Source organism: Pimephales promelas, chromosome 20, assembly GCF_988280905.1.
Source record: "Pimephales promelas chromosome 20, fPimPro1.hap1.1, whole genome shotgun sequence".
NCBI classification, from domain to species: Eukaryota; Metazoa; Chordata; class Actinopteri; order Cypriniformes; family Leuciscidae; genus Pimephales; species Pimephales promelas.
Genome location: NC_142788.1, coordinates 15,627,141 through 15,650,114, shown reverse-complemented (window position 1 = coordinate 15,650,114; position 22,974 = coordinate 15,627,141). Strand labels below are relative to the sequence as shown.

The 22,974-nt window shown below is 39.9% G+C and overlaps 52 non-coding genes across 52 annotated transcripts; all 52 read left to right on the top strand.

Annotated features, from left to right (window-relative positions):
- The first annotated feature begins 76 nt into the window (after positions 1 to 76).
- trnai-uau (transfer RNA isoleucine (anticodon UAU)) lies at positions 77 to 170 on the top strand. The gene is made up of 2 exons: positions 77 to 114; positions 135 to 170. It is a non-coding gene; the product is annotated as a tRNA-Ile (tRNA).
- A 288-nt stretch (positions 171 to 458) lies between these two features.
- On the top strand, positions 459 to 552 carry trnai-uau (transfer RNA isoleucine (anticodon UAU)). Its single transcript has 2 exons — positions 459 to 496; positions 517 to 552. It is a non-coding gene; the product is annotated as a tRNA-Ile (tRNA).
- Positions 553 to 840: 288 nt separating this feature from the next.
- trnai-uau (transfer RNA isoleucine (anticodon UAU)) lies at positions 841 to 934 on the top strand. Its single transcript has 2 exons — positions 841 to 878; positions 899 to 934. It is a non-coding gene; the product is annotated as a tRNA-Ile (tRNA).
- Positions 935 to 1,222: 288 nt separating this feature from the next.
- trnai-uau (transfer RNA isoleucine (anticodon UAU)) lies at positions 1,223 to 1,316 on the top strand. The gene is made up of 2 exons: positions 1,223 to 1,260; positions 1,281 to 1,316. It is a non-coding gene; the product is annotated as a tRNA-Ile (tRNA).
- A 288-nt stretch (positions 1,317 to 1,604) lies between these two features.
- On the top strand, positions 1,605 to 1,698 carry trnai-uau (transfer RNA isoleucine (anticodon UAU)). The gene is made up of 2 exons: positions 1,605 to 1,642; positions 1,663 to 1,698. It is a non-coding gene; the product is annotated as a tRNA-Ile (tRNA).
- Positions 1,699 to 1,986: 288 nt separating this feature from the next.
- Positions 1,987 to 2,080, top strand: trnai-uau (transfer RNA isoleucine (anticodon UAU)). The gene is made up of 2 exons: positions 1,987 to 2,024; positions 2,045 to 2,080. It is a non-coding gene; the product is annotated as a tRNA-Ile (tRNA).
- Positions 2,081 to 2,750: 670 nt separating this feature from the next.
- On the top strand, positions 2,751 to 2,844 carry trnai-uau (transfer RNA isoleucine (anticodon UAU)). Its single transcript has 2 exons — positions 2,751 to 2,788; positions 2,809 to 2,844. It is a non-coding gene; the product is annotated as a tRNA-Ile (tRNA).
- Positions 2,845 to 3,132: 288 nt separating this feature from the next.
- Positions 3,133 to 3,226, top strand: trnai-uau (transfer RNA isoleucine (anticodon UAU)). The gene is made up of 2 exons: positions 3,133 to 3,170; positions 3,191 to 3,226. It is a non-coding gene; the product is annotated as a tRNA-Ile (tRNA).
- A 288-nt stretch (positions 3,227 to 3,514) lies between these two features.
- On the top strand, positions 3,515 to 3,608 carry trnai-uau (transfer RNA isoleucine (anticodon UAU)). The gene is made up of 2 exons: positions 3,515 to 3,552; positions 3,573 to 3,608. It is a non-coding gene; the product is annotated as a tRNA-Ile (tRNA).
- A 288-nt stretch (positions 3,609 to 3,896) lies between these two features.
- Positions 3,897 to 3,990, top strand: trnai-uau (transfer RNA isoleucine (anticodon UAU)). Its single transcript has 2 exons — positions 3,897 to 3,934; positions 3,955 to 3,990. It is a non-coding gene; the product is annotated as a tRNA-Ile (tRNA).
- A 288-nt stretch (positions 3,991 to 4,278) lies between these two features.
- On the top strand, positions 4,279 to 4,372 carry trnai-uau (transfer RNA isoleucine (anticodon UAU)). The gene is made up of 2 exons: positions 4,279 to 4,316; positions 4,337 to 4,372. It is a non-coding gene; the product is annotated as a tRNA-Ile (tRNA).
- Positions 4,373 to 4,660: 288 nt separating this feature from the next.
- trnai-uau (transfer RNA isoleucine (anticodon UAU)) lies at positions 4,661 to 4,754 on the top strand. Its single transcript has 2 exons — positions 4,661 to 4,698; positions 4,719 to 4,754. It is a non-coding gene; the product is annotated as a tRNA-Ile (tRNA).
- Positions 4,755 to 5,042: 288 nt separating this feature from the next.
- trnai-uau (transfer RNA isoleucine (anticodon UAU)) lies at positions 5,043 to 5,136 on the top strand. Its single transcript has 2 exons — positions 5,043 to 5,080; positions 5,101 to 5,136. It is a non-coding gene; the product is annotated as a tRNA-Ile (tRNA).
- Positions 5,137 to 5,424: 288 nt separating this feature from the next.
- On the top strand, positions 5,425 to 5,518 carry trnai-uau (transfer RNA isoleucine (anticodon UAU)). Its single transcript has 2 exons — positions 5,425 to 5,462; positions 5,483 to 5,518. It is a non-coding gene; the product is annotated as a tRNA-Ile (tRNA).
- A 288-nt stretch (positions 5,519 to 5,806) lies between these two features.
- Positions 5,807 to 5,900, top strand: trnai-uau (transfer RNA isoleucine (anticodon UAU)). The gene is made up of 2 exons: positions 5,807 to 5,844; positions 5,865 to 5,900. It is a non-coding gene; the product is annotated as a tRNA-Ile (tRNA).
- Positions 5,901 to 6,188: 288 nt separating this feature from the next.
- trnai-uau (transfer RNA isoleucine (anticodon UAU)) lies at positions 6,189 to 6,282 on the top strand. Its single transcript has 2 exons — positions 6,189 to 6,226; positions 6,247 to 6,282. It is a non-coding gene; the product is annotated as a tRNA-Ile (tRNA).
- Positions 6,283 to 6,569: 287 nt separating this feature from the next.
- Positions 6,570 to 6,663, top strand: trnai-uau (transfer RNA isoleucine (anticodon UAU)). Its single transcript has 2 exons — positions 6,570 to 6,607; positions 6,628 to 6,663. It is a non-coding gene; the product is annotated as a tRNA-Ile (tRNA).
- A 288-nt stretch (positions 6,664 to 6,951) lies between these two features.
- trnai-uau (transfer RNA isoleucine (anticodon UAU)) lies at positions 6,952 to 7,045 on the top strand. Its single transcript has 2 exons — positions 6,952 to 6,989; positions 7,010 to 7,045. It is a non-coding gene; the product is annotated as a tRNA-Ile (tRNA).
- Positions 7,046 to 7,715: 670 nt separating this feature from the next.
- trnai-uau (transfer RNA isoleucine (anticodon UAU)) lies at positions 7,716 to 7,809 on the top strand. Its single transcript has 2 exons — positions 7,716 to 7,753; positions 7,774 to 7,809. It is a non-coding gene; the product is annotated as a tRNA-Ile (tRNA).
- Positions 7,810 to 8,097: 288 nt separating this feature from the next.
- trnai-uau (transfer RNA isoleucine (anticodon UAU)) lies at positions 8,098 to 8,191 on the top strand. The gene is made up of 2 exons: positions 8,098 to 8,135; positions 8,156 to 8,191. It is a non-coding gene; the product is annotated as a tRNA-Ile (tRNA).
- Positions 8,192 to 8,479: 288 nt separating this feature from the next.
- trnai-uau (transfer RNA isoleucine (anticodon UAU)) lies at positions 8,480 to 8,573 on the top strand. The gene is made up of 2 exons: positions 8,480 to 8,517; positions 8,538 to 8,573. It is a non-coding gene; the product is annotated as a tRNA-Ile (tRNA).
- A 288-nt stretch (positions 8,574 to 8,861) lies between these two features.
- Positions 8,862 to 8,955, top strand: trnai-uau (transfer RNA isoleucine (anticodon UAU)). The gene is made up of 2 exons: positions 8,862 to 8,899; positions 8,920 to 8,955. It is a non-coding gene; the product is annotated as a tRNA-Ile (tRNA).
- Positions 8,956 to 9,243: 288 nt separating this feature from the next.
- trnai-uau (transfer RNA isoleucine (anticodon UAU)) lies at positions 9,244 to 9,337 on the top strand. The gene is made up of 2 exons: positions 9,244 to 9,281; positions 9,302 to 9,337. It is a non-coding gene; the product is annotated as a tRNA-Ile (tRNA).
- A 288-nt stretch (positions 9,338 to 9,625) lies between these two features.
- trnai-uau (transfer RNA isoleucine (anticodon UAU)) lies at positions 9,626 to 9,719 on the top strand. Its single transcript has 2 exons — positions 9,626 to 9,663; positions 9,684 to 9,719. It is a non-coding gene; the product is annotated as a tRNA-Ile (tRNA).
- A 288-nt stretch (positions 9,720 to 10,007) lies between these two features.
- Positions 10,008 to 10,101, top strand: trnai-uau (transfer RNA isoleucine (anticodon UAU)). The gene is made up of 2 exons: positions 10,008 to 10,045; positions 10,066 to 10,101. It is a non-coding gene; the product is annotated as a tRNA-Ile (tRNA).
- Positions 10,102 to 10,388: 287 nt separating this feature from the next.
- On the top strand, positions 10,389 to 10,482 carry trnai-uau (transfer RNA isoleucine (anticodon UAU)). The gene is made up of 2 exons: positions 10,389 to 10,426; positions 10,447 to 10,482. It is a non-coding gene; the product is annotated as a tRNA-Ile (tRNA).
- Positions 10,483 to 10,770: 288 nt separating this feature from the next.
- Positions 10,771 to 10,864, top strand: trnai-uau (transfer RNA isoleucine (anticodon UAU)). The gene is made up of 2 exons: positions 10,771 to 10,808; positions 10,829 to 10,864. It is a non-coding gene; the product is annotated as a tRNA-Ile (tRNA).
- Positions 10,865 to 11,534: 670 nt separating this feature from the next.
- trnai-uau (transfer RNA isoleucine (anticodon UAU)) lies at positions 11,535 to 11,628 on the top strand. Its single transcript has 2 exons — positions 11,535 to 11,572; positions 11,593 to 11,628. It is a non-coding gene; the product is annotated as a tRNA-Ile (tRNA).
- A 288-nt stretch (positions 11,629 to 11,916) lies between these two features.
- trnai-uau (transfer RNA isoleucine (anticodon UAU)) lies at positions 11,917 to 12,010 on the top strand. Its single transcript has 2 exons — positions 11,917 to 11,954; positions 11,975 to 12,010. It is a non-coding gene; the product is annotated as a tRNA-Ile (tRNA).
- A 288-nt stretch (positions 12,011 to 12,298) lies between these two features.
- On the top strand, positions 12,299 to 12,392 carry trnai-uau (transfer RNA isoleucine (anticodon UAU)). Its single transcript has 2 exons — positions 12,299 to 12,336; positions 12,357 to 12,392. It is a non-coding gene; the product is annotated as a tRNA-Ile (tRNA).
- A 288-nt stretch (positions 12,393 to 12,680) lies between these two features.
- Positions 12,681 to 12,774, top strand: trnai-uau (transfer RNA isoleucine (anticodon UAU)). The gene is made up of 2 exons: positions 12,681 to 12,718; positions 12,739 to 12,774. It is a non-coding gene; the product is annotated as a tRNA-Ile (tRNA).
- Positions 12,775 to 13,062: 288 nt separating this feature from the next.
- Positions 13,063 to 13,156, top strand: trnai-uau (transfer RNA isoleucine (anticodon UAU)). The gene is made up of 2 exons: positions 13,063 to 13,100; positions 13,121 to 13,156. It is a non-coding gene; the product is annotated as a tRNA-Ile (tRNA).
- A 288-nt stretch (positions 13,157 to 13,444) lies between these two features.
- trnai-uau (transfer RNA isoleucine (anticodon UAU)) lies at positions 13,445 to 13,538 on the top strand. The gene is made up of 2 exons: positions 13,445 to 13,482; positions 13,503 to 13,538. It is a non-coding gene; the product is annotated as a tRNA-Ile (tRNA).
- Positions 13,539 to 14,208: 670 nt separating this feature from the next.
- Positions 14,209 to 14,302, top strand: trnai-uau (transfer RNA isoleucine (anticodon UAU)). The gene is made up of 2 exons: positions 14,209 to 14,246; positions 14,267 to 14,302. It is a non-coding gene; the product is annotated as a tRNA-Ile (tRNA).
- Positions 14,303 to 14,590: 288 nt separating this feature from the next.
- On the top strand, positions 14,591 to 14,684 carry trnai-uau (transfer RNA isoleucine (anticodon UAU)). Its single transcript has 2 exons — positions 14,591 to 14,628; positions 14,649 to 14,684. It is a non-coding gene; the product is annotated as a tRNA-Ile (tRNA).
- Positions 14,685 to 14,972: 288 nt separating this feature from the next.
- trnai-uau (transfer RNA isoleucine (anticodon UAU)) lies at positions 14,973 to 15,066 on the top strand. Its single transcript has 2 exons — positions 14,973 to 15,010; positions 15,031 to 15,066. It is a non-coding gene; the product is annotated as a tRNA-Ile (tRNA).
- Positions 15,067 to 15,354: 288 nt separating this feature from the next.
- trnai-uau (transfer RNA isoleucine (anticodon UAU)) lies at positions 15,355 to 15,448 on the top strand. Its single transcript has 2 exons — positions 15,355 to 15,392; positions 15,413 to 15,448. It is a non-coding gene; the product is annotated as a tRNA-Ile (tRNA).
- A 288-nt stretch (positions 15,449 to 15,736) lies between these two features.
- trnai-uau (transfer RNA isoleucine (anticodon UAU)) lies at positions 15,737 to 15,830 on the top strand. The gene is made up of 2 exons: positions 15,737 to 15,774; positions 15,795 to 15,830. It is a non-coding gene; the product is annotated as a tRNA-Ile (tRNA).
- A 288-nt stretch (positions 15,831 to 16,118) lies between these two features.
- trnai-uau (transfer RNA isoleucine (anticodon UAU)) lies at positions 16,119 to 16,212 on the top strand. Its single transcript has 2 exons — positions 16,119 to 16,156; positions 16,177 to 16,212. It is a non-coding gene; the product is annotated as a tRNA-Ile (tRNA).
- A 288-nt stretch (positions 16,213 to 16,500) lies between these two features.
- trnai-uau (transfer RNA isoleucine (anticodon UAU)) lies at positions 16,501 to 16,594 on the top strand. Its single transcript has 2 exons — positions 16,501 to 16,538; positions 16,559 to 16,594. It is a non-coding gene; the product is annotated as a tRNA-Ile (tRNA).
- Positions 16,595 to 16,882: 288 nt separating this feature from the next.
- trnai-uau (transfer RNA isoleucine (anticodon UAU)) lies at positions 16,883 to 16,976 on the top strand. The gene is made up of 2 exons: positions 16,883 to 16,920; positions 16,941 to 16,976. It is a non-coding gene; the product is annotated as a tRNA-Ile (tRNA).
- A 1,850-nt stretch (positions 16,977 to 18,826) lies between these two features.
- trnai-uau (transfer RNA isoleucine (anticodon UAU)) lies at positions 18,827 to 18,920 on the top strand. Its single transcript has 2 exons — positions 18,827 to 18,864; positions 18,885 to 18,920. It is a non-coding gene; the product is annotated as a tRNA-Ile (tRNA).
- A 288-nt stretch (positions 18,921 to 19,208) lies between these two features.
- Positions 19,209 to 19,302, top strand: trnai-uau (transfer RNA isoleucine (anticodon UAU)). Its single transcript has 2 exons — positions 19,209 to 19,246; positions 19,267 to 19,302. It is a non-coding gene; the product is annotated as a tRNA-Ile (tRNA).
- Positions 19,303 to 19,589: 287 nt separating this feature from the next.
- Positions 19,590 to 19,683, top strand: trnai-uau (transfer RNA isoleucine (anticodon UAU)). Its single transcript has 2 exons — positions 19,590 to 19,627; positions 19,648 to 19,683. It is a non-coding gene; the product is annotated as a tRNA-Ile (tRNA).
- Positions 19,684 to 19,974: 291 nt separating this feature from the next.
- trnai-uau (transfer RNA isoleucine (anticodon UAU)) lies at positions 19,975 to 20,068 on the top strand. Its single transcript has 2 exons — positions 19,975 to 20,012; positions 20,033 to 20,068. It is a non-coding gene; the product is annotated as a tRNA-Ile (tRNA).
- Positions 20,069 to 20,356: 288 nt separating this feature from the next.
- Positions 20,357 to 20,450, top strand: trnai-uau (transfer RNA isoleucine (anticodon UAU)). The gene is made up of 2 exons: positions 20,357 to 20,394; positions 20,415 to 20,450. It is a non-coding gene; the product is annotated as a tRNA-Ile (tRNA).
- Positions 20,451 to 20,738: 288 nt separating this feature from the next.
- trnai-uau (transfer RNA isoleucine (anticodon UAU)) lies at positions 20,739 to 20,832 on the top strand. The gene is made up of 2 exons: positions 20,739 to 20,776; positions 20,797 to 20,832. It is a non-coding gene; the product is annotated as a tRNA-Ile (tRNA).
- A 288-nt stretch (positions 20,833 to 21,120) lies between these two features.
- On the top strand, positions 21,121 to 21,214 carry trnai-uau (transfer RNA isoleucine (anticodon UAU)). The gene is made up of 2 exons: positions 21,121 to 21,158; positions 21,179 to 21,214. It is a non-coding gene; the product is annotated as a tRNA-Ile (tRNA).
- Positions 21,215 to 21,502: 288 nt separating this feature from the next.
- On the top strand, positions 21,503 to 21,596 carry trnai-uau (transfer RNA isoleucine (anticodon UAU)). The gene is made up of 2 exons: positions 21,503 to 21,540; positions 21,561 to 21,596. It is a non-coding gene; the product is annotated as a tRNA-Ile (tRNA).
- A 288-nt stretch (positions 21,597 to 21,884) lies between these two features.
- trnai-uau (transfer RNA isoleucine (anticodon UAU)) lies at positions 21,885 to 21,978 on the top strand. Its single transcript has 2 exons — positions 21,885 to 21,922; positions 21,943 to 21,978. It is a non-coding gene; the product is annotated as a tRNA-Ile (tRNA).
- Positions 21,979 to 22,266: 288 nt separating this feature from the next.
- trnai-uau (transfer RNA isoleucine (anticodon UAU)) lies at positions 22,267 to 22,360 on the top strand. Its single transcript has 2 exons — positions 22,267 to 22,304; positions 22,325 to 22,360. It is a non-coding gene; the product is annotated as a tRNA-Ile (tRNA).
- Positions 22,361 to 22,648: 288 nt separating this feature from the next.
- trnai-uau (transfer RNA isoleucine (anticodon UAU)) lies at positions 22,649 to 22,742 on the top strand. Its single transcript has 2 exons — positions 22,649 to 22,686; positions 22,707 to 22,742. It is a non-coding gene; the product is annotated as a tRNA-Ile (tRNA).
- The last annotated feature ends 232 nt before the right edge of the window (positions 22,743 to 22,974 follow it).

Below are 22,974 nucleotides of genomic sequence, written 5' to 3'. Positions count from 1 at the left end.
GTAGCCGGGCTTTAAAATGGCTCAACTTGTTTCTGATTCCTCACATTGTTTTTGAAAATACTAACCTGGAGCAGAAGCTCCAGTGGCGCAATCGGTCAGCGCGCGGTACTTATAAGGCAGTACGCAGCAGAGCATTGCCGAGGTTGTGAGTTCGAGCCTCACCTGGAGCATGGTTTTAGAAAGCAAGAGATGCTATTGAATTGAACGACTTCAATGTTTAACTTAAAAGATCATCTGACCATCTCATTGCCATCATCCATTAGAAGAATGATCAAGGAATAATGGAAAAATACATTTGATGTTCTAATGAAGGGCTAGACTGAAAGATTGTTTTAAAACTGAATCATAGGTTTACAGGTAGGGGCTTGAGTTATCAAGCTTGGTAGCCGTGCTTTAAAATGGCTCAACTTGTTTCTGATTCCTCACATTGTTTTTGAAAATATTAATCTGTATCAGAAGCTCCACTGGCGCAATCGGTCAGCGCGCGGTACTTATAAGGCAGTACGCAGCAGAGCAATGCCGAGGTTGTGAGTTTGAGCCTCACCTGGAGCATGCTTTTAGAAAGCAAGAGATGGTATGAAATTGAAAGATTTCAGTGTCTATCTTAAAAGATCATCCGAAGATCACATTGCCATCATCCATTAGAAGAATGATCAAGGAATAATGGAAAAATCCATTTGATGTTCTAATGAAGGGCTAGATTGAAAGATTGTTTTAAAACTGAATCATAAGTTTACAGGTAGGGGCTTGTGTTATCAAGCTTAGTAGCCGGGCTTTAAAATGGCTCAACTTGTTTCTGATTCCCCACATTGTTTTTGAAAATATTAATTTCTATCAGGAGCTCCAGTGGCGCAATCGGTCAGCGCGCGGTACTTATAAGGCAGTACGCAGCAGAGCAATGCCGAGGTTGTGAGTTCGAGCCTCACCTGGAGCATGGTTTTAGAAAGCAAGAGATGCTATGGAATTGAACGATTTCAATGTTTAACTTAAAAGATCATCTGACCATCTCATTGCCATCATCCATTAGAAGAATGATCAAGGAATAATGGAAAAATCCATTTGATGTTCTAATGAAGGGCTTGATTGAAAGATTGTTTTAAAACTGAATCTTAAGTTTACAGGTAGGGGCTTGTGTTATCAAGCTTAGTAGCCGGGCTTTAAAATGGCTCAACTTGTTTCTGATTCCCCACATTGTTTTTGAAAATATTAATTTCTATCAGGAGCTCCAGTGGCGCAATCGGTCAGCGCGCGGTACTTATAAGGCAGTACGCAGCAGAGCAATGCCGAGGTTGTGAGTTCGAGCCTCACCTGGAGCATGGTTTTAGAAAGCAAGAGATGCTATGGAATTGAACGATTTCAATGTTTATCTTAAAAGATCATCTGACCATCTCATTGCCATCATCTATTAGCAGAATGATCAAGGAATAATGGAAAAATCCATTTGATGTTCTAATGAAGGGCTAGATTGAAAGATTATTTTAAAACTGAATCATAGGTTTACAGGTAGGGGCTTGTGTTATCAAGCTTAGTAGCCGGGCTTTAAAATGGCTCAACTTCTTTCTGATTCCTCACATTGTTTTTGAAAATACTAATCTGGATCAGAAGCTCCAGTGGCGCAATCGGTCAGCGCGCGGTACTTATAAGGCAGTACGCAGCAGAGCAATGCCGAGGTTGTGAGTTCGAGCCTCACCTGGAGCATGGTTTTAGAAAGCAAGAGATGCTATGGATTTGAACGACTTCAATGTTTAACTTAAAAGATCATCTGACCATCTCATTGCCATCATCCATTAGAAGAATGATCAAGGAATAATGGAAAAATCCATTTGATGTTCTAATGAAGGGCTAGATTGAAAGATTGTTTTAAAACTGAATCATAAGTTTACAGGTAGGGGCTTTTGTTATCAAGCGTAGTAGCCGGGCTTTAAAATGGATCAAGTTGTTTCTGATTCCCCACATTGTATTTGATAATATAGTTGTTTATGAGAAGCTCCAGTGGCGCAATCGGTCAGCGCGCGGTACTTATAAGGCAGTACGCAGCAGAGCAATGCCGAGGTTGTGAGTTCGAGCCTCACCTGGAGCATGGTTTTAGAAAGCAAGAGATGGTATGAAACTGAAAGATTTCAGTGTCTATCTTAAAAGATCATCCGAAGATCACATTGCCATCATCCATTAGAAGAATGATCAAGGAATAATGGAAAAATCCATTTGATGTTCTAATGAAGGGCTAGATTGAAAGATTGTTTTAAAACTGAATCATAGGTTTACAGGTAGGGGCTTGAGTTATCAAGCTTGGTAGCCGTGCTTTAAAATGGCTCAACTTGTTTCTGATTCCTCACATTGTTTTTGAAAATATTAATCTGTATCAGAAGCTCCACTGGCGCAATCGGTCAGCGTGCAGTACTTATAAGGCAGTACGCAGCAGAGCAATGCCGAGGTTGTGAGTTTGAGCCTCACCTGGAGCATGCTTTTAGAAAGCAAGAGATGGTATGAAACTGAAAGATTTCAGTGTCTATCTTAAAAGATCATCCGAAGATCACATTGCCATTATCCATTAGAAGAATGATCAAGGAATAATGGAAAAATCCATTTGATGTTCTAATGAAGGGCTAGATTGAAAGATTGTTTTAAAACTGAATCATAAGTTTACAGGTAGGGGCTTGTGTTATCAAGCTTAGTAGCCGGGCTTTAAAATGGCTCAACTTGTTTCTGATTCCCCAAATTTTTTTTGAAAATATTAGTTTTTGTCATGAGCTCCAGTGGCGCAATCGGTCAGCGCGCGGTACTTATAAGGCAGTACGCAGCAGAGCAATGCCGAGGTTGTGAGTTCGAGCCTCACCTGGAGCATGGTTTTAGAAAGCAAGAGATGCTATGGAATTGAACGATTTCAATGTTTAACTTAAAAGATCATCTGACCATCTCATTGCCATCATCCATTAGAAGAATGATCAAGGAATAATGGAAAAATCCATTTGATGTTCTAATGAAGGGCTTGATTGAAAGATTGTTTTAAAACTGAATCATAAGTTTACAGGTAGGGGCTTGAGTTATCAATCTTGGTAGCCAAGCTTTAAAATGGATCAAGTTGTTTCTGATTCCCCACATTGTATTTGATAATATAGTTGTTTATGAGAAGCTCCAGTGGCGCAATCGGTCAGCGCGCGGTACTTATAAGGCAGTACGCAGCAGAGCAATGCCGAGGTTGTGAGTTCGAGCCTCACCTGGAGCATGGTTTTAGAAAGCAAGAGAAGGTATGGAATTGAACGATTTCAATTTTTAACTTAAAAGATCATCTGACCATCTCATTGCCATCATCCATTAGAAGAATGATCAAGGAATAATGGAAAAATCCATTTGATGTTCTAATGAAGGGCTAGATTGAAAGATTGTTTTAAAACTGAATCATAAGTTTACAGGTAGGGGCTTGTGTTATCAAGCTTAGTAGCCGGGCTTTAAAATGGCTCAACTTGTTTCTGATTCCCCACATTGTTTTTGAAAATATTAATTTCTATCAGGAGCTCCAGTGGCGCAATCGGTCAGCGCGCGGTACTTATAAGGCAGTATGCAGCAGAGCAATGCCGAGGTTGTGAGTTCGAGCCTCACCTGGAGCATGGTTTTAGAAAGCAAGAGATGCTATGGAATTGAACGACTTCAATGTTTAACTTAAAAGATCATCTGACCATCTCATTGCCATCATCCATTAGAAGAATGATCAAGGAATAATGGAAAAATCCATTTGATGTTCTAATGAAGGGCTAGACTGAAAGATTGTTTTAAAACTGAATCATAGGTTTACAGGTAGGGGCTTGAGTTATCAATCTTGGTAGCCAAGCTTTAAAATGGATCAAGTTGTTTCTGATTCCCCACATTGTATTTGATAATATAGTTGTTTATGAGATGCTCCAGTGGCGCAATCGGTCAGCGCGCGGTACTTATAAGGCAGTACGCAGCAGAGCAATGCCGAGGTTGTGAGTTCGAGCCTCACCTGGAGCATGGTTTTAGAAAGCAAGAGATGCTATGGATTTGAACGACTTCAATGTTTAACTTAAAAGATCATCTGACCATCTCATTGTCATCATCCATTAGAAGAATGATCAAGGAATAATGGAAAAATCCATTTGATGTTCTAATGAAGGGCTAGACTGAAAGATTGTTTTAAAACTGAATCATAGGTTTACAGGTAGGGGCTTGAGTTATCAATCTTGGTAGCCAAGCTTTAAAATGGATCAAGTTGTTTCTGATTCCCCACATTGTATTTGATAATATAGTTGTTTATGAGAAGCTCCAGTGGCGCAATCGGTCAGCGCGCGGTACTTATAAGGCAGTACGCAGCAGAGCAATGCCGAGGTTGTGAGTTCGAGCCTCACCTGGAGCATGGTTTTAGAAAGCAAGACATGGTATGAAATTGATAGATTTCAGTGTCTATCTTAAAAGATCATCCGAAGATCTCATTGCCATCATCCATTAGAAGAATGATCAAGGAATAATGGAAAAATCCATTTGATGTTCTAATGAAGGGCTAGATTGAAAGATTGTTTTAAAACTGAATCATAAGTTTACTGGTAGGGGCTTGTGTTATCAAGCTTAGTAGCCGGGCTTTAAAATGGCTCAACTTGTTTCTGATTCCTCACATTGTTTTTGAAAATACTAACCTGGAGCAGAAGCTCCAGTGGCGCAATCGGTCAGCGCGCGGTACTTATAAGGCAGTACGCAGCAGAGCATTGCCGAGGTTGTGAGTTCGAGCCTCACCTGGAGCATGGTTTTAGAAAGCAAGAGATGCTATTGAATTGAACGACTTCAATGTTTAACTTAAAAGATCATCTGACCATCTCATTGCCATCATCCATTAGAAGAATGATCAAGGAATAATGGAAAAATACATTTGATGTTCTAATGAAGGGCTAGACTGAAAGATTGTTTTAAAACTGAATCATAGGTTTACAGGTAGGGGCTTGAGTTATCAAGCTTGGTAGCCGTGCTTTAAAATGGCTCAACTTGTTTCTGATTCCTCACATTGTTTTTGAAAATATTAATCTGTATCAGAAGCTCCACTGGCGCAATCGGTCAGCGCGCGGTACTTATAAGGCAGTACGCAGCAGAGCAATGCCGAGGTTGTGAGTTTGAGCCTCACCTGGAGCATGCTTTTAGAAAGCAAGAGATGGTATGAAATTGAAAGATTTCAGTGTCTATCTTAAAAGATCATCCGAAGATCACATTGCCATCATCCATTAGAAGAATGATCAAGGAATAATGGAAAAATCCATTTGATGTTCTAATGAAGGGCTAGATTGAAAGATTGTTTTAAAACTGAATCATAAGTTTACAGGTAGGGGCTTGTGTTATCAAGCTTAGTAGCCGGGCTTTAAAATGGCTCAACTTGTTTCTGATTCCCCACATTGTTTTTGAAAATATTAATTTCTATCAGGAGCTCCAGTGGCGCAATCGGTCAGCGCGCGGTACTTATAAGGCAGTACGCAGCAGAGCAATGCCGAGGTTGTGAGTTCGAGCCTCACCTGGAGCATGGTTTTAGAAAGCAAGAGATGCTATGGAATTGAACGATTTCAATGTTTAACTTAAAAGATCATCTGACCATCTCATTGCCATCATCCATTAGAAGAATGATCAAGGAATAATGGAAAAATCCATTTGATGTTCTAATGAAGGGCTTGATTGAAAGATTGTTTTAAAACTGAATCTTAAGTTTACAGGTAGGGGCTTGTGTTATCAAGCTTAGTAGCCGGGCTTTAAAATGGCTCAACTTGTTTCTGATTCCCCACATTGTTTTTGAAAATATTAATTTCTATCAGGAGCTCCAGTGGCGCAATCGGTCAGCGCGCGGTACTTATAAGGCAGTACGCAGCAGAGCAATGCCGAGGTTGTGAGTTCGAGCCTCACCTGGAGCATGGTTTTAGAAAGCAAGAGATGCTATGGAATTGAACGATTTCAATGTTTATCTTAAAAGATCATCTGACCATCTCATTGCCATCATCTATTAGCAGAATGATCAAGGAATAATGGAAAAATCCATTTGATGTTCTAATGAAGGGCTAGATTGAAAGATTATTTTAAAACTGAATCATAGGTTTACAGGTAGGGGCTTGTGTTATCAAGCTTAGTAGCCGGGCTTTAAAATGGCTCAACTTCTTTCTGATTCCTCACATTGTTTTTGAAAATACTAATCTGGATCAGAAGCTCCAGTGGCGCAATCGGTCAGCGCGCGGTACTTATAAGGCAGTACGCAGCAGAGCAATGCCGAGGTTGTGAGTTCGAGCCTCACCTGGAGCATGGTTTTAGAAAGCAAGAGATGGTATGAAATTGAAAGATTTCAGTGTCTATCTTAAAAGATCATCCGAAGATCACATTGCCATCATCCATTAGAAGAATGATCAAGGAATAATGGAAAAATCCATTTGATGTTCTAATGAAGGGCTAGATTGAAAGATTATTTTAAAACTGAATCATAGGTTTACAGGTAGGGGCTTGTGTTATCAAGCTTAGTAGCCGGGCTTTAAAATGCTCAACTTGTTTCTGATTCCTCACATTGTTTTTGAAAATATTAACTTCTATCAGGAGCTCCAGTGGCGCAATCGGTCAGCGCGCGGTACTTATAAGGCAGTACGCAGCAGAGCAATGCCGAGGTTGTGAGTTCGAGCCTCACCTGGAGCATGGTTTTAGAAAGCAAGAGATGGTATGAAATTGAAAGATTTCAGTGTCTATCTTAAAAGATCATCCGAAGATCACATTGCCATCATCCATTAGAAGAATGATCAAGGAATAATGGAAAAATCCATTTGATGTTCTAATGAAGGGCTAGACTGAAAGATTGTTTTAAAACTGAATCATAGGTTTACAGGTAGGGGCTTGAGTTATCAATCTTGGTAGCCAAGCTTTAAAATGGATCAAGTTGTTTCTGATTCCCCACATTGTATTTGATAATATAGTTGTTTATGAGAAGCTCCAGTGGCGCAATCGGTCAGCGCGCGGTACTTATAAGGCAGTACGCAGCAGAGCAATGCCGAGGTTGTGAGTTCGAGCCTCACCTGGAGCATGGTTTTAGAAAGCAAGAGATGGTATGAAATTGAAAGATTTCAGTGTCTATCTTAAAAGATCATCCGAAGATCACATTGCCATCATCCATTAGAAGAATGATCAAGGAATAATGGAAAAATCCATTTGATGTTCTAATGAAGGGCTAGATTGAAAGATTGTTTTAAAACAGAATCATAGGTTTACAGGTAGGGGCTTGAGTTATCAAGCTTGGTAGCCGTGCTTTAAAATGGCTCAACTTGTTTCTGATTCCTCACATTGTTTTTGAAAATATTAATCTGTATCAGAAGCTCCACTGGCACAATCGGTCAGCGCGCGGTACTTATAAGGCAGTACGCAGCAGAGCAATGCCGAGGTTGTGAGTTTGAGCCTCACCTGGAGCATGCTTTTAGAAAGCAAGAGATGGTATGAAATTGAAAGATTTCAGTGTCTATCTTAAAAGATCATCCGAAGATCACATTGCCATCATCCATTAGAAGAATGATCAAGGAATAATGGAAAAATCCATTTGATGTTCTAATGAAGGGCTTGATTGAAAGATTGTTTTAAAACTGAATCATAAGTTTACAGGTAGGGGCTTGAGTTATCAATCTTGGTAGCCAAGCTTTAAAATGGATCAAGTTGTTTCTGATTCCCCACATTGTATTTGATAATATAGTTGTTTATGAGAAGCTCCAGTGGCGCAATCGGTCAGCGCGGGGTACTTATAAGGCAGTACGCAGCAGAGCAATGCCGAGGTTGTGAGTTCGAGCCTCACCTGGAGCATGGTTTTAGAAAGCAAGAGATGCTATGGATTTGAACGACTTCAATGTTTAACTTAAAAGATCATCTGACCATCTCATTGTCATCATCCATTAGAAGAATGATCAAGGAATAATGGAAAAATCCATTTGATGTTCTAATGAAGGGCTAGACTGAAAGATTGTTTTAAAACTGAATCATAGGTTTACAGGTAGGGGCTTGAGTTATCAATCTTGGTAGCCAAGCTTTAAAATGGATCAAGTTGTTTCTGATTCCCCACATTGTATTTGATAATATAGTTGTTTATGAGAAGCTCCAGTGGCGCAATCGGTCAGCGCGCGGTACTTATAAGGCAGTACGCAGCAGAGCAATGCCGAGGTTGTGAGTTCGAGCCTCACCTGGAGCATGGTTTTAGAAAGCAAGACATGGTATGAAATTGATAGATTTCAGTGTCTATCTTAAAAGATCATCCGAAGATCTCATTGCCATCATCCATTAGAAGAATGATCAAGGAATAATGGAAAAATCCATTTGATGTTCTAATGAAGGGCTAGATTGAAAGATTGTTTTAAAACTGAATCATAAGTTTACTGGTAGGGGCTTGTGTTATCAAGCTTAGTAGCCGGGCTTTAAAATGGCTCAACTTGTTTCTGATTCCTCACATTGTTTTTGAAAATACTAACCTGGAGCAGAAGCTCCAGTGGCGCAATCGGTCAGCGCGCGGTACTTATAAGGCAGTACGCAGCAGAGCATTGCCGAGGTTGTGAGTTCGAGCCTCACCTGGAGCATGGTTTTAGAAAGCAAGAGATGCTATTGAATTGAACGACTTCAATGTTTAACTTAAAAGATCATCTGACCATCTCATTGCCATCATCCATTAGAAGAATGATCAAGGAATAATGGAAAAATACATTTGATGTTCTAATGAAGGGCTAGACTGAAAGATTGTTTTAAAACTGAATCATAGGTTTACAGGTAGGGGCTTGAGTTATCAAGCTTGGTAGCCGTGCTTTAAAATGGCTCAACTTGTTTCTGATTCCTCACATTGTTTTTGAAAATATTAATCTGTATCAGAAGCTCCACTGGCGCAATCGGTCAGCGCGCGGTACTTATAAGGCAGTACGCAGCAGAGCAATGCCGAGGTTGTGAGTTTGAGCCTCACCTGGAGCATGCTTTTAGAAAGCAAGAGATGGTATGAAATTGAAAGATTTCAGTGTCTATCTTAAAAGATCATCCGAAGATCACATTGCCATCATCCATTAGAAGAATGATCAAGGAATAATGGAAAAATCCATTTGATGTTCTAATGAAGGGCTAGATTGAAAGATTGTTTTAAAACTGAATCATAAGTTTACAGGTAGGGGCTTGTGTTATCAAGCTTAGTAGCCGGGCTTTAAAATGGCTCAACTTGTTTCTGATTCCCCACATTGTTTTTGAAAATATTAATTTCTATCAGGAGCTCCAGTGGCGCAATCGGTCAGCGCGCGGTACTTATAAGGCAGTACGCAGCAGAGCAATGCCGAGGTTGTGAGTTCGAGCCTCACCTGGAGCATGGTTTTAGAAAGCAAGAGATGCTATGGAATTGAACGATTTCAATGTTTAACTTAAAAGATCATCTGACCATCTCATTGCCATCATCCATTAGAAGAATGATCAAGGAATAATGGAAAAATCCATTTGATGTTCTAATGAAGGGCTTGATTGAAAGATTGTTTTAAAACTGAATCTTAAGTTTACAGGTAGGGGCTTGTGTTATCAAGCTTAGTAGCCGGGCTTTAAAATGGCTCAACTTGTTTCTGATTCCCCACATTGTTTTTGAAAATATTAATTTCTATCAGGAGCTCCAGTGGCGCAATCGGTCAGCGCGCGGTACTTATAAGGCAGTACGCAGCAGAGCAATGCCGAGGTTGTGAGTTCGAGCCTCACCTGGAGCATGGTTTTAGAAAGCAAGAGATGCTATGGAATTGAACGATTTCAATGTTTATCTTAAAAGATCATCTGACCATCTCATTGCCATCATCTATTAGCAGAATGATCAAGGAATAATGGAAAAATCCATTTGATGTTCTAATGAAGGGCTAGATTGAAAGATTATTTTAAAACTGAATCATAGGTTTACAGGTAGGGGCTTGTGTTATCAAGCTTAGTAGCCGGGCTTTAAAATGGCTCAACTTCTTTCTGATTCCTCACATTGTTTTTGAAAATACTAATCTGGATCAGAAGCTCCAGTGGCGCAATCGGTCAGCGCGCGGTACTTATAAGGCAGTACGCAGCAGAGCAATGCCGAGGTTGTGAGTTCGAGCCTCACCTGGAGCATGGTTTTAGAAAGCAAGAGATGGTATGAAATTGAAAGATTTCAGTGTCTATCTTAAAAGATCATCCGAAGATCACATTGCCATCATCCATTAGAAGAATGATCAAGGAATAATGGAAAAATCCATTTGATGTTCTAATGAAGGGCTAGATTGAAAGATTATTTTAAAACTGAATCATAGGTTTACAGGTAGGGGCTTGTGTTATCAAGCTTAGTAGCCGGGCTTTAAAATGCTCAACTTGTTTCTGATTCCTCACATTGTTTTTGAAAATATTAACTTCTATCAGGAGCTCCAGTGGCGCAATCGGTCAGCGCGCGGTACTTATAAGGCAGTACGCAGCAGAGCAATGCCGAGGTTGTGAGTTCGAGCCTCACCTGGAGCATGGTTTTAGAAAGCAAGAGATGGTATGAAATTGAAAGATTTCAGTGTCTATCTTAAAAGATCATCCGAAGATCACATTGCCATCATCCATTAGAAGAATGATCAAGGAATAATGGAAAAATCCATTTGATGTTCTAATGAAGGGCTAGACTGAAAGATTGTTTTAAAACTGAATCATAGGTTTACAGGTAGGGGCTTGAGTTATCAATCTTGGTAGCCAAGCTTTAAAATGGATCAAGTTGTTTCTGATTCCCCACATTGTATTTGATAATATAGTTGTTTATGAGAAGCTCCAGTGGCGCAATCGGTCAGCGCGCGGTACTTATAAGGCAGTACGCAGCAGAGCAATGCCGAGGTTGTGAGTTCGAGCCTCACCTGGAGCATGGTTTTAGAAAGCAAGAGATGGTATGAAATTGAAAGATTTCAGTGTCTATCTTAAAAGATCATCCGAAGATCACATTGCCATCATCCATTAGAAGAATGATCAAGGAATAATGGAAAAATCCATTTGATGTTCTAATGAAGGGCTAGATTGAAAGATTGTTTTAAAACAGAATCATAGGTTTACAGGTAGGGGCTTGAGTTATCAAGCTTGGTAGCCGTGCTTTAAAATGGCTCAACTTGTTTCTGATTCCTCACATTGTTTTTGAAAATATTAATCTGTATCAGAAGCTCCACTGGCACAATCGGTCAGCGCGCGGTACTTATAAGGCAGTACGCAGCAGAGCAATGCCGAGGTTGTGAGTTTGAGCCTCACCTGGAGCATGCTTTTAGAAAGCAAGAGATGGTATGAAATTGAAAGATTTCAGTGTCTATCTTAAAAGATCATCCGAAGATCACATTGCCATCATCCATTAGAAGAATGATCAAGGAATAATGGAAAAATCCATTTGATGTTCTAATGAAGGGCTAGATTGAAAGATTGTTTTAAAACTGAATCATAAGTTTACAGGTAGGGGCTTGTGTTATCAAGCTTAGTAGCCGGGCTTTAAAATGGCTCAACTTGTTTCTGATTCCCCACATTTTTTTTGAAAATATTAGTTTCTGTCAGGAGCTCCAGTGGCGCAATCGGTCAGCGCGCGGTACTTATAAGGCAGTACGCAGCAGAGCAATGCCGAGGTTGTGAGTTCGAGCCTCACCTGGAGCATGGTTTTAGAAAGCAAGAGATGCTATGGAATTGAACGACTTCAATGTTTAACTTAAAAGATCATCTGACCATCTCATTGCCATCATCCATTAGAAGAATGATCAAGGAATAATGGAAAAATCCATTTGATGTTCTAATGAAGGGCTAGACTGAAAGATTGTTTTAAAACTGAATCATAGGTTTACAGGTAGGGGCTTGAGTTATCAATCTTGGTAGCCAAGCTTTAAAATGGATCAAGTTGTTTCTGATTCCCCACATTGTATTTGATAATATAGTTGTTTATGAGATGCTCCAGTGGCGCAATCGGTCAGCGCGCGGTACTTATAAGGCAGTACGCAGCAGAGCAATGCCGAGGTTGTGAGTTCGAGCCTCACCTGGAGCATGGTTTTAGAAAGCAAGAGATGCTATGGATTTGAACGACTTCAATGTTTAACTTAAAAGATCATCTGACCATCTCATTGTCATCATCCATTAGAAGAATGATCAAGGAATAATGGAAAAATCCATTTGATGTTCTAATGAAGGGCTAGACTGAAAGATTGTTTTAAAACTGAATCATAGGTTTACAGGTAGGGGCTTGAGTTATCAATCTTGGTAGCCAAGCTTTAAAATGGATCAAGTTGTTTCTGATTCCCCACATTGTATTTGATAATATAGTTGTTTATGAGATGCTCCAGTGGCGCAATCGGTCAGCGCGCGGTACTTATAAGGCAGTACGCAGCAGAGCAATGCCGAGGTTGTGAGTTCGAGCCTCACCTGGAGCATGGTTTTAGAAAGCAAGAGATGCTATGGAATTGAACGACTTCAATGTTTAACTTAAAAGATCATCTGACCATCTCATTGCCATCATCCATTAGAAGAATGATCAAGGAATAATGGAAAAATCCATTTGATGTTCTAATGAAGGGCTAGATTGAAAGATTGTTTTAAAACTGAATCATAAGTTTACAGGTAGTGGCTTGTGTTATCAAGCTTAGTAGCCGGGCTTTAAAATGGCTCAACTTGTTTCTGATTCCCCACATTTTTTTTGAAAATATTAGTTTTTGTCAGGAGCTCCAGTGGCGCAATCGGTCAGCGCGCGGTACTTATAAGGCAGTACGCAGCAGAGCAATGCCGAGGTTGTGAGTTCAAACCTCACCTGGAGCATGGTTTTAGAAAGCAAGACATGGTATGAAATTGATAGATTTCAGTGTCTATCTTAAAAGATCATCCGAAGATCTCATTGCCATCATCCATTAGAAGAATGATCAAGGAATAATGGAAAAATCCATTTGATGTTCTAATGAAGGGCTAGATTGAAAGATTGTTTTAAAACTGAATCATAAGTTTACAGGTAGGGGCTTGTGTTATCAAGCTTAGTAGCCGGGCTTTAAAATGGCTCAACTTGTTTCTGATTCCCCACATTTTTTTTGAAAATATTAGTTTCTGTCAGGAGCTCCAGTGGCGCAATCGGTCAGCGCGCGGTACTTATAAGGCAGTACGCAGCAGAGCAATGCCGAGGTTGTGAGTTCGAGCCTCACCTGGAGCATGGTTTTAGAAAGCAAGAGATGGTATGAAATTGAAAGATTTCAGTGTCTATCTTAAAAGATCATCCGAAGATCACATTGCCATCATCCATTAGAAGAATGATCAAGGAATAATGGAAAAATCCATTTGATGTTCTAATGAAGGGCTAGACTGAAAGATTGTTTTAAAACTGAATCATAGGTTTACAGGTAGGGGCTTGAGTTATCAATCTTGGTAGCCAAGCTTTAAAATGGATCAAGTTGTTTCTGATTCCCCACATTGTATTTGATAATATAGTTGTTTATGAGAAGCTCCAGTGGCGCAATCGGTCAGCGCGCGGTACTTATAAGGCAGTACGCAGCAGAGCAATGCCGAGATTGTGAGTTCGAGCCTCACCTGGAGCATGGTTTTAGAAAGCAAGAGATGGTATGAAATTGAAAGATTTCAGTGTCTATCTTAAAAGATCATCCGAAGATCACATTGCCATCATCCATTAGAAGAATGATCAAGGAATAATGGAAAAATCCATTTGATGTTCTAATGAAGGGCTAGATTGAAAGATTGTTTTAAAACAGAATCATAGGTTTACAGGTAGGGGCTTGAGTTATCAAGCTTGGTAGCCGTGCTTTAAAATGGCTCAACTTGTTTCTGATTCCTCACATTGTTTTTGAAAATATTAATCTGTATCAGAAGCTCCACTGGCACAATCGGTCAGCGCGCGGTACTTATAAGGCAGTACGCAGCAGAGCAATGCCGAGGTTGTGAGTTTGAGCCTCACCTGGAGCATGCTTTTAGAAAGCAAGAGATGGTATGAAATTGAAAGATTTCAGTGTCTATCTTAAAAGATCATCCGAAGATCACATTGCCATCATCCATTAGAAGAATGATCAAGGAATAATGGAAAAATCCATTTGATGTTCTAATGAAGGGCTAGATTGAAAGATTGTTTTAAAACTGAATCATAAGTTTACAGGTAGGGGCTTGTGTTATCAAGCTTAGTAGCCGGGCTTTAAAATGGCTCAACTTGTTTCTGATTCCCCACATTTTTTTTGAAAATATTAGTTTCTGTCAGGAGCTCCAGTGGCGCAATCGGTCAGCGCGCGGTACTTATAAGGCAGTACGCAGCAGAGCAATGCCGAGGTTGTGAGTTCGAGCCTCACCTGGAGCATGGTTTTAGAAAGCAAGAGATGCTATGGATTTGAACGACTTCAATGTTTAACTTAAAAGATCATCTGACCATCTCATTGCCATCATCCATTAGAAGAATGATCAAGGAATAATGGAAAAATCCATTTGATGTTCTAATGAAGGGCTAGACTGAAAGATTGTTTTAAAACTGAATCATAGGTTTACAGGTAGGGGCTTGAGTTATCAATCTTGGTAGCCAAGCTTTAAAATGGATCAAGTTGTTTCTGATTCCCCACATTGTATTTGATAATATAGTTGTTTATGAGATGCTCCAGTGGCGCAATCGGTCAGCGCGCGGTACTTATAAGGCAGTACGCAGCAGAGCAATGCCGAGGTTGTGAGTTCGAGCCTCACCTGGAGCATGGTTTTAGAAAGCAAGAGATGCTATGGATTTGAACGACTTCAATGTTTAACTTAAAAGATCATCTGACCATCTCATTGTCATCATCCATTAGAAGAATGATCAAGGAATAATGGAAAAATCCATTTGATGTTCTAATGAAGGGCTAGACTGAAAGATTGTTTTAAAACTGAATCATAGGTTTACAGGTAGGGGCTTGAGTTATCAATCTTGGTAGCCAAGCTTTAAAATGGATCAAGTTGTTTCTGATTCCCCACATTGTATTTGATAATATAGTTGTTTATGAGAAGCTCCAGTGGCGCAATCGGTCAGCACGCGCTACTTATAAGGCAGTACGCAGCAGAGCAATGCCGAGGTTGTGAGTTCGAGCCTCACCTGGAGCATGGTTTTAGAAAGCAAGAGATGCTATGGAATTGAACGATTTCAATGTTTAACTTAAAAGATCATCTGACCATCTCATTGCCATCATCCATTAGAAGAATGATCAAGGAATAATGGAAAAATCCATTTGATGTTCTAATGAAGGGCTTGATTGAAAGATTGTTTTAAAACTGAATCATAAGTTTACAGGTAGGGGCTTGTGTTATCAAGCTTAGTAGCCGGACTTTAAAATGGCTCAACTTGTTTCTGATTCCCCACATTGTTTTTGAAAATATTAATTTCTATCAGGAGCTCCAGTGGCGCAATCGGTCAGCGCGCGGTACTTATAAGGCAGTACGCAGCAGAGCAATGCCGAGGTTGTGAGTTCGAGCCTCACCTGGAGCATGGTTTTAGAAAGCAAGAGATGCTATGGAATTGAACGACTTCAATGTTTAACTTAAAAGATCATCTGACCATCTCATTGCCATCATCCATTAGAAGAATGATCAAGGAATAATGGAAAAATCAATTTGATGTTCTAATGAAGGGCTAGATTGAAAGATTGTTTTAAAACTGAATCATAAGTTTACAGGTAGTGGCTTGTGTTATCAAGCTTAGTAGCCGGGCTTTAAAATGGCTCAACTTGTTTCTGATTCCCCACATTTTTTTTGAAAATATTAGTTTTTGTCAGGAGCTCCAGTGGCGCAATCGGTCAGCGCGCGGTACTTATAAGGCAGTACGCAGCAGAGCAATGCCGAGGTTGTGAGTTCGAGCCTCACCTGGAGCATGGTTTTAGAAAGCAAGACATGGTATGAAATTGATAGATTTCAGTGTCTATCTTAAAAGATCATCCGAAGATCTCATTGCCATCATCCATTAGAAGAATGATCAAGGAATAATGGAAAAATCCATTTGATGTTCTAATGAAGGGCTAGATTGAAAGATTGTTTTAAAACTGAATCATAAGTTTACAGGTAGGGGCTTGTGTTATCAAGCTTAGTAGCCGGGCTTTAAAATGGCTCAACTTGTTTCTGATTCCTCACATTGTTTTTGAAAATACTAACCTGGATCAGAAGCTCCAGTGGCGCAATCGGTCAGCGCGCGGTACTTATAAGGCAGTACGCAGCAGAGCAATGCCGAGGTTGTGAGTTCGAGCCTCACCTGGAGCATGGTTTTAGAAAGCAAGAGATGCTATGGAATTGAACGACTTCAATGTTTAACTTAAAAGATCATCTGACCATCTCATTGCCATCATCCATTAGAAGAATGATCAAGGAATAATGGAAAAATCCATTTGATGTTCTAATGAAGGGCTAGACTGAAAGATTGTTTTAAAACTGAATCATAGGTTTACAGGTAGGGGCTTGAGTTATCAATCTTGGTAGCCAAGCTTTAAAATGGATCAAGTTGTTTCTGATTCCCCACATTGTATTTGATAATATAGTTGTTTATGAGAAGCTCCAGTGGCGCAATCGGTCAGCGCGGGGTACTTATAAGGCAGTACGCAGCAGAGCAATGCCGAGGTTGTGAGTTCGAGCCTCACCTGGAGCATGGTTTTAGAAAGCAAGAGATGCTATTGAATTGAACGACTTCAATGTTTAACTTAAAAGATCATCTGACCATCTCATTGCCATCATCCATTAGAAGAATGATCAAGGAATAATGGAAAAATACATTTGATGTTCTAATGAAGGGCTAGACTGAAAGATTGTTTTAAAACTGAATCATAGGTTTACAGGTAGGGGCTTGAGTTATCAAGCTTGGTAGCCGTGCTTTAAAATGGCTCAACTTGTTTCTGATTCCTCACATTGTTTTTGAAAATATTAATTTCTATCAGGAGCTCCAGTGGCGCAATCGGTCAGCGCGTGGTACTTATAAGGCAGTACGCAGCAGAGCAATGCCGAGGTTGTGAGTTCGAGCCTCACCTGGAGCATGGTTTTAGAAAGCAAGAGATGCTATGGAATTGAACGACTTCAATGTTTAACTTAAAAGATCATCTGACCATCTCATTGCCATCATCCATTAGAAGAATGATCAAGGAATAATGGAAAAATCCATTTGATGTTCTAATGAAGGGCTAGATTGAAAGATTGTTTTAAAACTGAATCATAAGTTTACAGGTAGTGGCTTGTGTTATCAAGCTTAGTAGCCGGGCTTTAAAATGGCTCAACTTGTTTCTGATTCCCCACATTTTTTTTGAAAATATTAGTTTTTGTCAGGAGCTCCAGTGGCGCAATCGGTCAGCGTGCGGTACTTATAAGTAGGGTTGGGAACCGAGAAACGGTTCTTTTCCAGAACCGGTTGTGTTTTTGAAAAAATACCGGAACCGTGCAAAATTCCTAAGTTTCGGTTCCGAAAACGGTTCTGATGCCGATGCGATATCATCATGTGGGTGAAGTGCTGGGAGTAGAAGACGCCGTCTTATTCCTAAATGACAAAAACTTCACCACTGAAGTTGCGATTTGCTCTCACACGCGCTGCATTTGTCACACACAGACACACGCACGCTGCGCGCGCCGACCGCCGAGTCACTCTCTAGCCTACATTCAAATCTGTTTGCGCTGAGAGAGAGAGAGCAGGTGTCGATATGAAACTGCTTTACAATCACACAGTCTCGATATTTATTTGTTTCACATATTCAAATGATTTCCGTTACAGAATTAGTGAGATTATAGTTTGAGTAAACATTGACGGTAGTGGTCAAAACAGATGCAGTCCGTATATTTTTTGTGTTCAGAATTTACAAAATATATACAAAGAGCGAGTGCATCATAATGTTTTTTTTTCAAACCGTGTTTTTGTCTTATCTTGAATCACTACGTAAAGCCTGTAATAAGCGTTAATACTCGGACTTCTTGTTTAGACTGGCCGGCGGATCGCAGCTGCGGAGTAGCCCAATGCCTGCGTGACTCGTCATGGACATAAACAGAGAGAAGTAGCTCCGGCAACAATGTTCTTCCGCAAGACGCATGCAGTTCTGTTTATTAACTGCTAGAGCGCCGATTTATCCAGTAGTGAAATAAGTAGTCTTAATGAATCAATCATTCAAACCGTTTTAAAAAATAATCTGTTCTACACACATATGTGTGTTAAAGCATATTCTACTCCTTCTGAGAGGGCATTCTTCACTGTTGGAGATACAATAAAGGAGAGGTCTAAATTATTATAGAGAATTCAGAATTTTTTAATTTCCTTTATATATATATATATATATTTTTTTTTTTTGCAAAGATTGCTTAATAATATTTTGAGTTTGTTTACATTACCAGTCTGTTAAACTAATTTGTCAAGTACTATAAGAAATAAACACAGAAAGGATTGTGGATTTTTCTCTTACTAATATTTTTAATTAAATGGGAACCGGAACCGGAATCGTTTGGCAGAACCGGAATCGGAACCGGAACCGGAAAATTTCTCACGATTCCCAACCCTACTTATAAGGCAGTACGCAGCAGAGCAATGCCGAGGTTGTGAGTTCGAGCCTCACCTGGAGCATGGTTTTAGAAAGCAAGAGATGCTATGGAATTGAACGATTTCAATGTTTAACTTAAAAGATCATCTGACCATCTCATTGCCATCATCCATTAGAAGAATGATCAAGGAATAATGGAAAAATCCATTTGATGTTCTAATGAAGGGCTTGATTGAAAGATTGTTTTAAAACTGAATCTTAAGTTTACAGGTAGGGGCTTGTGTTATCAAGCTTAGTAGCCGGGCTTTAAAATGGCTCAACTTGTTTCTGATTCCCCACATTGTTTTTGAAAATATTAATTTCTATCAGGAGCTCCAGTGGCGCAATCGGTCAGCGCGCGGTACTTATAAGGCAGTACGCAGCAGAGCAATGCCGAGGTTGTGAGTTCGAGCCTCACCTGGAGCATGGTTTTAGAAAGCAAGAGATGCTATGGAATTGAACGATTTCAATGTTTATCTTAAAAGATCATCTGACCATCTCATTGCCATCATCTATTAGCAGAATGATCAAGGAATAATGGAAAAATCCATTTGATGTTCTAATGAAGGGCTAGATTGAAAGATTATTTTAAAACTGAATCATAGGTTTACAGGTAGGGGCTTGTGTTATCAAGCTTAGTAGCCGGGCTTTAAAATGGCTCAACTTCTTTCTGATTCCTCACATTGTTTTTGAAAATACTAATCTGGATCAGAAGCTCCAGTGGCGCAATCGGTCAGCGCGCGGTACTTATAAGGCAGTACGCAGCAGAGCAATGCCGAGGTTGTGAGTTCGAGCCTCACCTGGAGCATGGTTTTAGAAAGCAAGAGATGGTATGAAATTGAAAGATTTCAGTGTCTATCTTAAAAGATCATCCGAAGATCACATTGCCATCATCCATTAGAAGAATGATCAAGGAATAATGGAAAAATCCATTTGATGTTCTAATGAAGGGCTAGATTGAAAGATTATTTTAAAACTGAATCATAGGTTTACAGGTAGGGGCTTGTGTTATCAAGCTTAGTAGCCGGGCTTTAAAATGCTCAACTTGTTTCTGATTCCTCACATTGTTTTTGAAAATATTAACTTCTATCAGGAGCTCCAGTGGCGCAATTGGTCAGCGCGCGGTACTTATAAGGCAGTACGCAGCAGAGCAATGCCGAGGTTGTGAGTTCGAGCCTCACCTGGAGCATGGTTTTAGAAAGCAAGAGATGCTATGGATTTGAACGACTTCAATGTTTAACTTAAAAGATCATCTGACCATCTCATTGCCATCATCCATTAGAAGAATGATCAAGGAATAATGGAAAAATCCATTTGATGTTCTAATGAAGGGCTAGATTGAAAGATTGTTTTAAAACTGAATCATAAGTTTACAGGTAGGGGCTTGTGTTATCAAGCTTAGTAGCCGGGCTTTAAAATGGCTCAACTTGTTTCTGATTCCTCACATTGTTTTTGAAAATACTAATAATCTGGATCAAAAGCTCCAGTGGCGCAATCGGTCAGCGCGCGGTACTTATAAGGCAGTACGCAGCAGAGCAATGCCGAGGTTGTGAGTTCGAGCCTCACCTGGAGCATGGTTTTAGAAAGCAAGAGATGCTATGGAATTGAACGACTTCAATGTTTAACTTAAAAGATCATCTGACCATCTCATTGCCATCATCCATTAGAAGAATGATCAAGGAATAATGGAAAAATCCATTTGATGTTCTAATGAAGGGCTTGATTGAAAGATTGTTTTAAAACTGAATCTTAAGTTTACAGGTAGGGGCTTGTGTTATCAAGCTTAGTAGCCGGGCTTTAAAATGGCTCAACTTGTTTCTGATTCCCCACATTGTTTTTGAAAATATTAATTTCTATCAGGAGCTCCAGTGGCGCAATCGGTCAGCGCGCGGTACTTATAAGGCAGTACGCAGCAGAGCAATGCCGAGGTTGTGAGTTCGAGCCTCACCTGGAGCATGGTTTTAGAAAGCAAGAGATGCTATGGATTTGAACGACTTCAATGTTTAACTTAAAAGATCATCTGACCATCTCATTGCCATCATCCATTAGAAGAATGATCAAGGTATAATGGAAAAATCCATTTGATGTTCTAATGAAGGGCTAGACTGAAAGATTGTTTTAAAACTGAATCATAGGTTTACAGGTAGGGGCTTGAGTTATCAATCTTGGTAGCCAAGCTTTAAAATGGATCAAGTTGTTTCTGATTCCCCACATTGTAATTGATAATATAGTTGTTTATGAGAAACTCCAGTGGCGCAATCGGTCAGCGCGCGGTACTTATAAGGCAGTACGCAGCAGAGCAATGCCGAGGTTGTGAGTTCGAGCCTCACCTGGAGCATGGTTTTAGAAAGCAAGAGATGCTATGGAATTGAACGACTTCAATGTTTAACTTAAAAGATCATCTGACCATCTCATTGCCATCATCCATTAGAAGAATGATCAAGGAATAATGGAAAAATCCATTTGATGTTCTAATGAAGGGCTTGATTGAAAGATTGTTTTAAAACTGAATCTTAAGTTTACAGGTAGGGGCTTGTGTTATCAAGCTTAGTAGCCGGGCTTTAAAATGGCTCAACTTGTTTCTGATTCCCCACATTGTTTTTGAAAATATTAATTTCTATCAGGAGCTCCAGTGGCGCAATCGGTCAGCGCGCGGTACTTATAAGGCAGTACGCAGCAGAGCAATGCCGAGGTTGTGAGTTCGAGCCTCACCTGGAGCATGGTTTTAGAAAGCAAGAGATGCTATGGATTTGAACGACTTCAATGTTTAACTTAAAAGATCATCTGACCATCTCATTGCCATCATCCATTAGAAGAATGATCAAGGAATAATGGAAAAATCCATTTGATGTTCTAATGAAGGGCTAGACTGAAAGATTGTTTTAAAACTGAATCATAGGTTTACAGGTAGGGGCTTGAGTTATCAATCTTGGTAGCCAAGCTTTAAAATGGATCAAGTTGTTTCTGATTCCCCACATTGTAATTGATAATATAGTTGTTTATGAGAAGCTCCAGTGGCGCAATCGGTCAGCGCGCGGTACTTATAAGGCAGTACGCAGCAGAGCAATGCCGAGGTTGTGAGTTCGAGCCTCACCTGGAGCATGGTTTTAGAAAGCAAGACATGGTATGAAATTGATAGATTTCAGTGTCTATCTTAAAAGATCATCCGAAGATCTCATTGCCATCATCCATTAGAAGAATGATCAAGGAATAATGGAAAAATCCATTTGATGTTCTAATGAAGGGCTAGATTGAAAGATTGTTTTAAAACTGAATCATAAGTTTACAGGTAGGGGCTTGTGTTATCAAGCTTAGTAGCCGGGCTTTAAAATGGCTCAACTTGTTTCTGATTCCTCACATTGTTTTTGAAAATACTAACCTGGATCAGAAGCTCCAGTGGCGCAATCGGTCAGCGCGCGGTACTTATAAGGCAGTACGCAGCAGAGCAATGCCGAGGTTGTGAGTTCGAGCCTCACCTGGAGCATGGTTTTAGAAAGCAAGAGATGCTATGGAATTGAACGACTTCAATGTTTAACTTAAAAGATCATCTGACCATCTCATTGCCATCATCCATTAGAAGAATGATCAAGGAATAATGGAAAAATCCATTTGATGTTCTAATGAAGGGCTAGACTGAAAGATTGTTTTAAAACTGAATCATAGGTTTACAGGTAGGGTCTTGAGTTATCAATCTTGGTAGCCAAGCTTTAAAATGGATCAAGTTGTTTCTGATTCCCCACATTGTATTTGATAATATAGTTGTTTATGAGAAGCTACAGTGGCGCAATCGGTCAGCGCGCGGTACTTATAAGGCAGTACGCAGCAGAGCAATGCCGAGGTTGTGAGTTCGAGCCTCACCTGGAGCATGGTTTTAGAAAGCAAGAGATGCTATGGAATTGAACGATTTCAATGTTTAACTTAAAAGATCATCTGACCATCTCATTGCCATCATCCATTAGAAGAATGATCAAGGAATAATGGAAAAATCCATTTGATGTTCTAATGAAGGGCTTGATTGAAAGATTGTTTTAAAACTGAATCATAAGTTTACAGGTAGGGGCTTGTGTTATCAAGCTTAGTAGCCGGACTTTAAAATGGCTCAACTTGTTTCTGATTCCCCACATTGTTTTTGAAAATATTGATTTCTATCAGGAGCTCCAGTGGCGCAATCGGTCAGCGCGCGGTACTTATAAGGCAGTACGCAGCAGAGCAATGCCGAGGTTGTGAGTTCGAGCCTCACCTGGAGCATGGTTTTAGAAAGCAAGAGATGCTATGGAATTGAACGACTTCAATGTTTAACTTAAAAGATCATCTGACCATCTCATTGCCATCATCCATTAGAAGAATGATCAAGGAATAATGGAAAAATCCATTTGATGTTCTAATGAAGGGCTAGATTGAAAGATTGTTTTAAAACTGAATCATAAGTTTACAGGTAGTGGCTTGTGTTATCAAGCTTAGTAGCCGGGCTTTAAAATGG